Source organism: Peromyscus eremicus, chromosome 6 (assembly GCF_949786415.1).
Source record: "Peromyscus eremicus chromosome 6, PerEre_H2_v1, whole genome shotgun sequence".
Classification (NCBI taxonomy): domain Eukaryota; kingdom Metazoa; phylum Chordata; class Mammalia; order Rodentia; family Cricetidae; genus Peromyscus; species Peromyscus eremicus.
The window spans coordinates 24,521,695-24,534,431 of NC_081421.1; the positions used below are offsets into that span (position 1 = coordinate 24,521,695).

Consider the following 12,737-nt stretch of genomic DNA (forward strand, 5'->3'; position numbering starts at 1 on the left):
GAGTGACACTGAGTCAACCAGAGGACAGTCCTCAGGTTCAGAAGTATTTGACCAGCATGTAATGGACTCCTTGTTGCTTTTTGTTTTTGTTCTGTGTCTGTACTTTTATTTGGTTACAGTTTGGTAGGGGATTTTGTTTGTTTGTTTTTCTTTTAGGGTGTGGTTTTATTCTATTTTCTTGGTTTTTGTCAGGGCTTTGTTGTTTGCATTGGGTTTTTGTTTATTTTTTTAGAAAGAATTTAAGGTTATGTGGGTAAGGAGTAGGAGAGGATCTGGAAGGACTTGGGGGAGGGGAAGAATATGATCAAATATACTTAAAGTTAAAATTTGTTTTAAATAATAAAAAGTATAATAAAATGAAGGATCTTAAAAACTTCAAAGGAAAATGCATTTTCCATATGACCAGTTAAGCCCATGTAAAACATATTTAGCATTTTTAATAATAAAATGGAAGACATGTAAGTCATCTGTAAGCCCTCATAGTTAGTAGACCTCAAACTGACCACTTCTTTTCAGGTCCCTGAATGTCATCACCAATATATGCTTACCAAGCCTCCAAAGTCATTTCAGCAAGAATCCTTCTCCATCATTTAAAGCAGCTCTTCCAGATGTAACTCTCCTGGCTTACCCTAGCATGAATGCTGATGAGTCAGTCCAGTAAGAGCGCCCCTTCCTTGCTATATTCTATTTGCTCATTCATTCGACTATGCTCCTCCCACTCTGAACCTGAAACTTGCCTATAAATTTCCACTTGTTGGGAGTATGGGGGTCCCATCTTTCTTTTTTATTTGAAAGCTTCAACATGAGTCTCAGTTGTCTTAAACAAAAATTTTTCTCATCATCTTAACAAGCGCCAAAATAAAATTTTCCAAGAGCTGTGGAACCATGATCCAGGATCATGATGAGTCAAAACTATCACCTTGAACTGCAGCTGGTCAATTATGGATTTATTTCTTCACACCTGACTGATGGAAGATGGATGTCATGAACTCCAGATATGGGAATGACCTTGTGACATTTAGGACCTTGAGATTATATATCTTCTCTGAAGCTTACTTCAAGCTCAAGGCTCAAAATTCCTATGTAGAAACCTTGCTGTTTCCAGACTTCTAGAATAGAATGTTTTCCTGTCTATCTGGAAAGCCTGTAAGGAACTGAACTCAGGATCCTTGCTACTCAATCTCCACTTTGCTGTGACAAAATGACTGACAGAAGCAACAGGAAGGGGCATTTATTTGGGTTCAAGTTCAAAACTGCAGTCAGTCCATCATGTGGGGAGGGAAGTTGGCCTTTGAATTCATATCAAGAAGCAGAGGGCAGCCCTCCTTCCCCTTCACAAAGCTGGCTCTAGAGCATGCTGCCCAGGGAGAAGATGGGATGCTGGAGGTTCCTCTCACCCCAGAACACCATGTAACAGGAGTGGGGGGGTCCTGCCTCCTTGCCTACCAGGCTCGACCCCAGAACCAGCTTTCTCCTTAGACTCTACCATTCCCACTCCTCTGCTCCCACTCCACTCCATCCACTTCTCCATTTTTTCCTCTTCTCTGGTCACTCACACCCCCACATCCTCCCACCCACCCTCTTCCTCAGGCTCTCCCACCCTCTCTCAGGTTCAGACTCTCAACTCATTGTGGGTGGATCTTCCTCTGGGAAAGAGAGAGGAGGGACCAGAACCCGAGTCACACAATGATTGTCTAGATGGGCTTAGGAGCCTTTTTTATGGAGCTCCTTGCCCCTATCCTGGGACTTTGATACCTTTCCAAGCCCCTGGGACTTCCCACCCTTCCCCTGCATCCCTTCAGGAGATCAGTGTCTGGAGGTTCAAACACCTGGCAGTCATGTATAAGACACTGAGACAAGAGCTTTGTACCCTCTTCCTTCGATCCCACTACTTCAATCTATATTCAATAGATGTGGAATCCATCAATGAGATCAAGGGCCAGACATGGTACATTATGTCCCTGACCCTTTGCTACTTCCTGGCTTGGAACTATTTTTATACAGTTTTGGTTGAAGATTCTACAGCTCACCCACCACCCTGAGAACTATACCCTGCGAGCCAGCTGGTGTCTAGTAGGTCTACCTAGTGGCCTCATTTGTCACCATCACCTAGACAAGCTGATACTTTCACACTCACCTTCAATGCCTGTGAAAAAGGCTGCTAGTGAGAGCTCTGGTGGCCCTGGCCTCTCGGAACCAGGGCCCATCTTACACATGTGCTCCAAGGCCTGGTCCAAACCTGGTGGAGGCAGCGCTGAAGACTTGGCTACACACAAGAAGTGAAGGTGGATAAGGTGGATAAGAAAGTCCAGAGCCGGCCACCTCCCCTCCACTCCCCTTCCTTCTTCCCGTCTCATGCTGTGTAAAGCTGCTGTGTAATCCAATTTGTATATAATAAAGTTTAAGCAAGCGGAGGAAGAGGAGGAGGAGGAGGAGAGGAGAAGAAGAGGAAGAAGAAGAAGAAGAAGAAGAAGAAGAAGAAGAAGAAGAAGAAGAGGAAGAGGAAGAGGAAGAGGAAGAGGAAGAAGAAGAAGAAGAAGAAGAAGAAGAAGAAGAAGAAGAAGAAGAAGAAGAAGAAGAAGAAGAAGAAGAAGAAGAAGAAGAAAGAGAGTACAGGACAGGACCCAACCAAGCCCTGGAATGGTATTCCTATTCCTCTCATTTTGGTTATGTCTTCCCACTTCAGTTAACCTTATCACAATAACCCCTAGCAGACATTTCCTGACATTTGTTTGTGTGGTAATTTGAGATTCTGACAAGTTCATGGTCAATAGAACTGATAGCTAGTTCTCAGGCAAAAAAAGGTTTGGTTGGAACCTCAGGCTTCTTGTTGGTGAGAAGTAGAGGCTGGCCTCTTGTCCTAGTAAGAAGCTCATTAGAGTTCCAGGCTTCTCTGTGAGAAGCTGAGTTGCTGTCTGATGTTTTTGTGTTTATGAGATGAAGAAGCTGTTTCAGAGTTCTCAGCCTGTTTGCAAGTTAACCATGGTTAGGAACCACAAACAGCAGTGGAATGGGATGTGGAGACAGCTCCATGCTGCCACCTGCAGCAGCCTGCTCTTTCTTAAAGAGATCTCTACTAGGATGAAAGCCTGAAGAAAAGGCTCTCAGAGGAATCCAGGAGGAAGCAGAGTTGAAGAAGAGATTAATTTAAAGATAAATTTAAGCACAGGCCTATCCAAAGAGGGGTGCTCCAAGGAAGTATAAGACACACCAAAAGAGAGTACAAACTCTGGCAAGCTGTGCTTAAGTGTCTTGGCAGTAGCTATATATAAGATTTGGGTGACTTTTGAGTCACATCTCACAGTATTGCTAAGAAACTCTTTCCTTTCCCCCTTTTTTCAATAAAGGAGATCACAGAGTAGCTTCAGAGGTGCCTTAGATAAGATTGCAATGTGATAAGATAAAACCAGGGGTCACAAGAGTTGAGCCAGGGTTAAGTCATATCTTTAACCGTAAATGAGGATTTTTGTGTGTGAGAGAAAATTATGGGATTACAAGTAGGAAAGGAGAAATGTAATAGTCAAACATCATATATATTGAGGACTTAAGCAAGGTTCATTGCTGTTTTAACCTTCTTATTTGGGATATCTTGATACAAAATGAACACTGTCTCCATGTTGCCAAATTATACAGCAAATGTTATAGCTATGATGGAATCCTGGAGTCAGCTCACAAGAGACTTCAACCAGACTCTAGAGTGAAGGATTCTTTTCCCTTCTCATATTATCTCATCTCCATCACCTTCTTCATCTCTGACTCTGTGTCTATCTCCATCTCTTTATCTATCTCAGATTTCCCTGCCTCAGAACAAGAGCATCTCAGCAAGTTCAACTTGCTTCTACCTCTAGGCTCCAGGACAGAGATGATGTCTTTCCTTCCTTAATTTCATGCCTACTCAGGATAATGTAGGAGCTCAGTGGCATCTCTAGGAGACTCTGCTATACTCTAAAACCTCTTCTTCCTGTTGCTTTGGCTCCTTTTACTCCTTCCATCCCCAAGTCCCTCACAACCCTACATCCTCCATCTCTCTACCCATCACTACCAAACTCCCATCCAGTTTCATTCACTGAATTCCCTGCAGCCACTAAATTTGAGCTGCCTGTCTCCATGAGAGGTTCTCAGGGGACTCTGAAGTGTCCAAAATCCACCACTGGAAAAAATTAAAAGGGAAATAGGAATCACAATGGATGTTAGACACTTGGGAAGCTTGAGGTTCATGACAAGAGTTACGTGATGTTTCTCATACTCTCACCTAACTCTTGGTCCACAGTCTCTGTAAGACTACTTATCAAAGCAAATGAAAGTCTCCTCCACATGTATTGGCAAAAATGTTGGCTCCCGTATTATATAGGATGCTGAATTTGTGCTATCCTGCTAGAAACAATATTCACATTAACAAATATAAAATAGAAATAAACCAGTGAATTCATATTGCTGTGCTCACCTGCTTCAATTTCACCTGCTTTGATGTTGTAGCTTGTGGATTTCAACAGCTCTCCTTCTTTTCCTCGTAAGTTATCTGTAACAACAGTTTGGTAGATTATACTTGTGAGAACAGAAATGAGATGCTTATTTTTGTACTCTGTCCTTGATCTTTCTATAATTGGAAAACTCATTGAACTTATGCAAATAACTATATTCTTATTTTCATGGTCATATTCTAATTTACATAAATCCAGTAAGAATCTATCTTTCTTGTAATAGAACATAATTAGAAAAAATTGATTATATAAATTAGACTTTGGAATGACATATTACAAAATAATGAATGGAATCACACATGATCAGAAATTCTTTTAAGGAACAAAGATTCATTTTATGAAAACAAACACTTATAAAATTCTCTTGGAAAACACATTCTGGTACCTGGTAACTGACTTATAAGAGTCTTGGGCTTACTGATAAGTAAGGAAAGCCGTTTCCTACAAAGGCCAGGGATACTGAAACATTCTTAGAAGTCTGAAAAGACAATTTACCAAGATCTAAAAACATTTCACTGAACTTGGTGTTGAGCTTGACTTTTTACCCTTGAGGGGCTTTTAAATTCAAGTACAAAGTTCTTATAAAAACTGGCCCCAAAGCAAAATGTAAGGCCTGTGCAGTCATTACTATTCTTGCTGCTGTAGAACTCAAAACAATCAAGCTGAGTATAATGAGATCACTCCTAATTTAAAACTAAAAAGCAAAAGATGGTAGACTGTAAAAAGAAAAGTTAAGTTTCAAGGGGAAAACAGCACCAACACACCTCCGTATGTTTTGCTCACATACATCACCTTGAGGGTTGTTTGTCTGTTCAATCTGTCTGTAAAGTAGATTGGATGTGGCTATCTTTTACATTTTGTCAGTGCTCATCAAACACCAAAGTATTCTAATTCCTCCAGCACTTGGCTGTTTCCAAACTAAGAGTTCCTGTATTAGAAAGGACTATTTAGAAAAACAAAATCAACAGAGTTGATCATGAGAACTGGTTTATGCAACAGACACCAGAAAATTCCATGACATACCATCTACACCTGGAGACACTGAGAAGCTGGGTGTGTTAAATCAGTCAACCTTGAAAGTCAGAAAGTCTAGGGGAAGCAATTGTGTAAGTCCTAGTCAAGGGTCAAAGGTGTGAGAAGAAGCTCTAAGAACCAAACACAGGACAAGGAATAAAACTCACCCTCTTCTGCATGTGGCTCTCCTCTGGTTTTCAGTTGACTGAATGATGCTCACCTATGTTGGCAATGGTAGATGTCCTTAATCAGTCTACTGATTCAAATGCAAAAAGGCTTCCAGAGATATCCTCACAGTCATTTCCAGACAAAATCTATCTGCACTTTCTTAAGTTCGGTCAAGCTGATTCACAAAATAATCTATTACAACTCTCTTCTTGACCAGAATGTAGTCAACAGTTTGTTCTATAAGCCCTCTTCTCAACTGGATCTTGGTTGCTTGACTCAGTTTTAGCGGGAATCCTACTCATTCATTCTAGAAAGAATCTCTTGACAGCCAATTACCTCTAGACTCTTACAATATCAATATAGTAGTCTGGAACTTACAGAGAAACAGAATCAAGATGAACAGGTGACAGAAGATTGATACATACAAGCATATATATATATATATATATATATATATATATATATATATATATATATACATACATACATACACACACATACATAGGTGATAGAAACATAGAGGTAATAAATAGGTGATGATAATGATAGATGATATATAAATTGATTGATAGATTGATAAATAATGATAGATATACAGAAAGAGAGAGAGAAAGAAAGAAAGAGAAAGAAAGAAAGAAAGAAAGAAAGAAAGAAAGAAAGAAAGAAAGAAAGAAAGAAAGAAAGAAAGAAAATTTATGGATGGATGGATGGGTATATAGATGATCAAATTTATTCATACATCATTATGTAGGATAAATCCAAGGTATGCAGTTGTCAAATTTGTCATCCTTTTACTGACATAATGAATTCCTGAGATAATCAACTTACAGAACTTACAAAGCTAGTCCAGGCTAATGCAGGATCTCTTACACCAACTTTTGATTTCCATCTTTCAGAGGAATCCAACTTCAGACTACTTTCATGATTTCCTCTATTATCTTCCTCATTTTTACATTATTTAAATTAAATTATCCATCATCTCCTCCTCCTCCTTCTCTTCTTTCATCTTCTTCATCAATTTTAGGTATTAGCTGCTGACTTTGTGTGATAGACACAAGGTTCCTATACATTGGAGGTGTACAGGTTTGGGATAGGCCAGTTTTATTCTAAGGTAAAGTGGTGGGATATAGTCATATTACTGAAGGACCATTAAAATTACAACCTACATTCTTCTGTTTTACTTCTGCAAGGAAAATCCTCTAATTCCTTGCTGGGGAGCAAAAACATGAGTGTCCACTGAGGAAATGGGAGATGAACTATTTCAATTTTTAAGTAAATTTTTACTGAAATATTTTTTGTGAACCACTAAAATCCTCAACTGGCCTATTGTCAAAAACTCCAAAATATCTAATTTTCAACCTACTTAGAGTATAAATGCCCTCTTCATTGATGAAGGAAATGTGGTTACCCAGGAATATTAAGTGTCTTTGGAAAAGAAAGAAATAGCATCACAATTTGGAAGGAATTCTAAACTCCATTGTATTAAGGTAGCTTCATACTCAGTCTCTAGTTTATATGAATCTCTTCTAGATAACTCCTGTTTCTTTCTGCCTTCCTTTCTTCCTCATTTGCTATGTCGTTTATCTTGATACTGCAACCAAATACCTGACAAGAACACACTTAGGGGCCTGGGAGATAGCTCTAAGCCTTGACTGCCCAAGTTCAATCCCCAAAGCCCACGTGTTGTAAGCAGAGAACTGACTCCCCATACCATGTCTTCTGATCTCCAAATACTACCAACAACCACGGGCCCACATATACACACAATGAATAAGTAATTGTAACAAAACACTCTAAAAATCAACTTAAAGGAGAAAGGGCTTATTTTGACTTACAATAGATTGTGGTGGAGAAAATGGTGGCACAAGCTTGGGGCATCTGGTCCCATTGAGTCAGCAGTAGAGAGCAGATAGGAAGAGAGGTTGGGCTATAACTGCTCTTGGTGATCCACTTCCTTCAGCAAGATTCTACCTCCTAAACACCTCACAAGCTTCCTAAACAGCACCAACAGCAAGAGACCAACCTTCAAAAACAGGCACTTATGGGCAGCATTCCACTTCAAACCACAACACCTGACCTTCCAATTAGGAAGTTCATATGCATTGTTTTATAAACCACAATTGTTAACTGTCTAAAATTGTCATAAATTCTCAGCAGAGCAAAATTTACAATCCAAGCAACCTGCAGTAACAGCATCAAAATATCAGTTCACTGATGTGGTCAGAGCCTCATACTCTAGAGCAGTGGTTCTCAACCTTCCTAATGCCACAACACTATAATACAGTTCCTCTGTGATGGTGATCCCCAACCATAAAATCATTTCATTGCTACTTCATAGTTGCAATTTTGCTACTGTTATGGATCATAATGTAAATATCTGAAATGCAGAATATCAATATGTGGCCCCCATGAAATGGTGGTTCAACCCCCCAAAGGCATTGAGACCCAAAGGTTCAGAACAACTACTCTAGTACTTCCTAATGTTACCATAATGGCAACAACATTTCACTTTTATTTCATAATTGCATTTATCCATCTATTTCCTTATTTATTTGTGTATCTATCTTTATTTATTTATTTGTGTGTATGTGTGTGTGTGTGTGTGTGTGTGTGTGTGTGTGTGTGTGCCATGAGTGTCATCACACTTGTGTAGGGGTCAGAGTACAACATGAAGGATCTATTCTCTCCCTCTGCCACGTGGTTCCAGAGATGACACTCAGGTCATCAGGCTTGGCAGCAAGTGCTTTTCTTTCTCCGCTGAGCCATCCTGCTGACCTAACAATTACATTTCAATAGAAATTTAGAACCAACATTCCAAACACAGTCATATTTAGTGGCCATCTGGGGCAAGTGACTAGAAGAACTTTTCTGTCTAGGTAGATGACAATACTCAGAGTGATCAGAATATGTAGATAAGTGGGGTGATAGACGGAAGAAGGCTTTTCAAGCAGACAGAGTGAAATGAAGGAGAGGTGATATGGACCAGGGTTAATTAGTCCAATGACAGCAGCAGCAGCAACACAACATATTTGATGTTTGAACTCTGTTAGATCATTGAAGAGGTTATCAAGGTAAATCTTCCCAAGTATCAAGAGATTATTTCTCCTTTACAGGCTCAAAAATGGGAAATAACTTGCCCAGAGGTTCAAAGCTAATAGGATAAAATCAGGACCTTGACAGGGATGAGGTTTCCATGATGGGCTGCTTTCTTTCTATCAATTCATTTCATTCTAACAAGTGAGCTGCATTTTGTCATTATCTCCTATTTCCAAGTCATAAAATCGAACTTAACTCCTAGAGCTCGGATCAGCTATTGGAGCACATTGTCAGTCTGTTAGTCTTCATAATATGATATAAGTATTTGTACAACCTAACAGCAAAAGCATGCTTAGAATAGAAATGAAGTCTAAAAAAAAAAAACACACACACACATAAGATTTATTGTTTGGGGGACCAGGAAAACGCAGCCCTGGTTTGTAGCTCTATTTTATCGTTATTAGCTATATGCCCTTGGGCAAGTACAATAAACTCCCTGTACCTCAGTTTCATTATCTATAAAGTGTGGAAAATAATATCAGCTTCTATACCTCATAAAGCTTCAGAAGAAGAAACTGCAGCAGAATCTGCCTGCTATCAACCACAAGAGTTATGCAAATACCTGATTTTGGTTTTGTTATTATTTTGAAAAGACAACTGCCATGGAGACACTCAAAAACCTGAAAATGGAGCCATAAAAAAGATATTTTATGCTTACATGAATGGAAATTATTCAGAAACATGATTTTAAAAATCAAAGAGGATAGAAGTTTGACTTTGCAATTAAAATGAAATTTAAACACACTTAAAAGTCCGACATAAGAAGATAACATATGGGCTTGAAGCAGAGGTGCCCCTGAAGAGACTTAGGCCTTTTATTCCTCCAATTAAGAAAAAAGAAAGAAAGCATGTGCACAAGACAACATGTGGGTAGTAAAGCACAAAGAGAGCTCTCACTAGAGAAGTTTAAACATATTTTTTTAGAGTGTACTCTTTGGCTCTCTAAAATGAGTGTATATCTATTCATTTATTTAATTGTAAATCTATCAACCCAAACTGTTACCAAGTTGCAATACTCCCAAAAGAAAATAACTAAAACTGGTAAACCTTTGCCTTCCTCAGGCTCAAAGAAAGTATAATAAAAGAGAAGTTAATGAAAACTGATTCATATAGCAGTATGTACCTTGAAGAAGTCTGAATTCTAATTCTGTGAATTGTTCCATTTAAAATATAAAGTCAGGGCCAGCAAGAGGCTCAAGAAGAAGGGTACTTGCTGCCAAGTTCATTTCCCTGAACCTACATGGAGTAAGAACCCATTCCCACAAGTTGTCCTGTGACCTTTCATGTGAGTGCACACACACATACATATACACACATACACACACATTAATAGCATACGCAAAAATAGATATAGATAGATGATGATGATGAAGATAGATAGATAGGTAGGTAGGTAGGTAGGTAGGTAGATAGATAGATAGATAGATAGATAGATAGATAGATGATAGATAGATGATAGATAGATAGATAGATAGATAGATAGATAGATAGATAGATAGATAGATAGATAGATAGATAGATAGATAGATGATAGATAGATAGATGATAGATAGATAGATAGATAGATAGATAGATAGATAGATAGATAGATAGATAGATAGATAGATGATAGGTAGATGATTGATAGATGATAGATAGATAGATAGATAGATAGATAGATAGATAGATAGATAGATAGATAGATATGATAGAGAGAAAGAATTTTACTTAGATGATAAAGCCTTTGCCCTTGGATGATGATATTCCCAAAATGCTGGGAAAGAAATGTTGACCTTTCCCCTCTTGTTCAGTTTTATTTCTGTACCCATGATAGAGAATGACAGGGCTTAATTCTTAGAATTTACTTGATAAAAATCTTATGGACATTTTTACCTTTAGACCCTTTTAAAACTAGGGTAGTTACTTTTACAGATTAAAGGAAGTCCGGTGATGAAGAGTATGAACACACAGAATGAACAATCCATATAAAATAGACCACACATGCCTTCTTTTGACACTGTGTCCCAGGTGAGTCACTTTCAGAGTAACCTGCCTCTCAGATGACAGACTCCCAAACAGAACTTCACATCTCCAGAAGAGAAGAAAGGGACTCGAGGATTGCAAAACAGCTTATTAACATTCCAAGTTAATAGAATGTTCTTCATGTAGTGGGGGCTGTCCTTGAACTCCTGAAATAAAACATGAAATATAGTTGCCATTATGATGGCATTAGGAAGTACTAGAGCAGGCGTTCTAAAGCTGTGGGCTGCGACCCCTTTGTGGGTCTAACAACCCTTTCACAGGGGTCACATATCAGATGTTCACATTATAATTCATAACAGTAACAAAATTAGTTATGAAGTAGCAATGAAATGGTTTTATGGTTGGAGATCAGCACGTGAGGAACTGCAGTAAGGGTCTCAGCATTAGGAAGGTTGAGAACCACTGCTCTTGAGTATGAGGCTCTGACCATATCAGTGAACTATATTTTGATGCTGTTACTACAGGTTACTAGTCTCAAGGGTCTAGTCTTTTTCCTCTTTTCTCTCTTTCTTTCTTTATAGATACTTTCTCTCACCCTCTACTCTCCTTTACTCCTTCCCTCTCTTCCATAATTTTTTGCCATGTGATTCCTTTTGTATATTATACTGCATTCAAAAAGTCCCTAACTACATGCAGTTTCTTGATCTGGGGGCATCACCGCTTCTAGATCTATGAACCAAATAAACTTCTGTTTTTTATAATTTATCCAGACTACTGGCATTCTGATATAGCAGGAAGAAAGTTACTGAAAGGTAATAGTAAGTTTTGTTTTCCAGAGCCTAAAATAAAAGAATATATATATAAGTATCTGGTTCATCCACTAGGTTTTCCCATCACCAACTCTGTGCTTCTGTAATAACATGTATTTATGGTGAGTTTCTGTTTGTGGTGGTTTGAATAGGTATGGCCCTCCTAGATTCATGTGTTTGAATGTTTGGCCCATAACAGAGTGGCACTGTTAGGAGGTGTGGCCTTGTTGAAGGAAGTGTGTCACTGTGGGGACAGGCTTTGAGGTCTCATATGTTCAATTTATGCCAAGTGTGGTACACAGTCTCCTTCCGCTGCCTGTGGATCAAGATGTAGAGCTCTCAGTTCCTTCCCCAGCACCATGTCTGCCTGCACGCTGCCATGCTTGGGGTGGCTCCTTTATAGTCCAGAGATTCAGTCCATTGTCATCATAGTGGGACATGACCACATACAAGCAGATATGGCACTGGAGCAGGAGCTGAGAATTAATATACTTTGACTTTCAGGCAACAGGAAGTGGTCTGAATGTTACACTAAGCAAAGTTTGAGCAAAAGAGACCTCAGATCTCACCCCAACAGTGACACACTCCCTCCAACAAGGCCAGCCTTCCTAAGAGTGCCACTCCCTTTGGGGGCCATTTTCTTTCAAACCACCACAGGAAGCCAGCACCAATTAAATGTTTTATGTTATAAGATTTGCAATGGTCATGGTGTTTCTTCATAGCAATAGAAACCCTAAGACACTGCTTTTATTTCTGTCATTTTCATTTGAGATGAACATTGTAAATATAGCCAGAAGTATACCAGGGAATGGTTCTCTGCCTAAAATTTTAGGACCCTGTGCCAAGAGCTAGTTATCAGAGACAGCTTGTTGCATGATTGCCCTGTCTGCAGACTAAGATGAGAACTATTCTAAAATGTATAAAGGGAAATGGCAGAGACCAAGGCCTCTTTTTCTTTGCATGTGTGTTTCCATGTTGGTGTGTATGGAGGGGGAACATTTGTAGAGGCCAAATGTTAATGTTGTATGTCTTCCTGTATCTCTCTTCACTTTATCTATGGAGGCAGGGTCTCTCACTCAGCTCAATAACTCCACTAGTCTAGCTAGCCAATTTTCCATAGAGATCCTCTGTCTCTGCCACCTGAGCTCTGGGGTTACAGGCAGGACACCATGCCTACCGGACATTTTTAATGTGTTCCTGGAAATCC

At 39.2% G+C, this 12,737-nt stretch overlaps 1 pseudogene; it reads left to right on the top strand.

Moving 5' to 3' along the window:
* The first annotated feature begins 1,269 nt into the window (after positions 1-1,269).
* On the top strand, positions 1,270-2,283 carry LOC131912834 (uncharacterized protein C6orf136-like; annotated as a pseudogene).
* The last annotated feature ends 10,454 nt before the right edge of the window (positions 2,284-12,737 follow it).